This window comes from Adiantum capillus-veneris, chromosome 8 (genome assembly GCF_014529385.1).
Source record: "Adiantum capillus-veneris isolate H3 chromosome 8, ASM1452938v2, whole genome shotgun sequence".
NCBI classification, from domain to species: domain Eukaryota; kingdom Viridiplantae; phylum Streptophyta; class Polypodiopsida; order Polypodiales; family Pteridaceae; genus Adiantum; species Adiantum capillus-veneris.
The window spans coordinates 87,521,473-87,522,223 of record NC_140938.1 but is presented as its reverse complement, the minus strand read 5'-3'; the positions used below and the strand labels follow the sequence as shown (position 1 = coordinate 87,522,223).

The window sequence follows — 751 nt, the reverse complement described above, 5'->3', positions numbered from 1 at the left end:
TGGAGTTTCCCAAGTCTGCCAGGATTGAGAGCAACGTTTGCTTACGAGCGGGGGTGGGGGTTAAACCGTATGGTCGTGTAAATGTGCTTTCCAAAGGGAGGAAGCGGGAGTTGCAAGGTGAAGGGGAAGTAGGGTAAACGGAGGCCACCACCCTCGACAAGAGGGTCGCCATCAGGGGTGACGTCCTGCCTACTGGCTCTGCACTCAGTGTCCCGAGTTTTTGATTTGTCATCGGATCGCACCTCTATGTGCCCATTCCTTTTACCCTATACGAAAGATGGGCGTTCCGACCTGCCGGATTGGAACGAGCGACATCAGGATTCTACGTGCCGGGCAAAAAGGAGCGTTCCGACCTGCCGGATTCGAACCAGCGACCTAAGGATTCAAGCTGTTTCGCCAACTACAGTCCTCCGCTCTACCAACTGAGCTAAGGTCGGAGGTCAACTCTTCGCATGTCAGGAGTGGGATTTGAACCCACGCCCTTTCGGACCAGTACCTGAAACTGGCGCCTTAGACCGCTCGGCCATCCTGACTTGATGCAAGAGCGTAGTCGCAGCAATTTCTCGACTCTTTGGGGCGTACGGTGTTTTAAGGCCATTTGTGCACCGGCGGTTCTTTTCCTCTTCAATTAACGACTTGTTGCAACAGCATGCTGCGACGCAATCGATTCTACCACCTTGCCAGCCGCAGCCCAGCAGCACATACCCGTTCTCCTCGATGGAAGTTAAGAGCAAGGGATTGATATTTTTAA

General features: G+C 53.5%; 2 non-coding genes across 2 annotated transcripts; both read right to left on the bottom strand.

Moving 5' to 3' along the window:
- Window positions 1-347: 347 nt before the first annotated feature.
- TRNAY-GUA (transfer RNA tyrosine (anticodon GUA)) lies at window positions 348-437 on the bottom strand. Its single transcript is given in 2 exon segments — window positions 348-383; window positions 401-437. It is a non-coding gene; the product is annotated as a tRNA-Tyr (tRNA).
- Window positions 438-453: 16 nt separating this feature from the next.
- On the bottom strand, window positions 454-533 carry TRNAL-CAG (transfer RNA leucine (anticodon CAG)). The gene has a single exon. It is a non-coding gene; the product is annotated as a tRNA-Leu (tRNA).
- Between the last annotated feature and the right edge of the window lie 218 nt (window positions 534-751).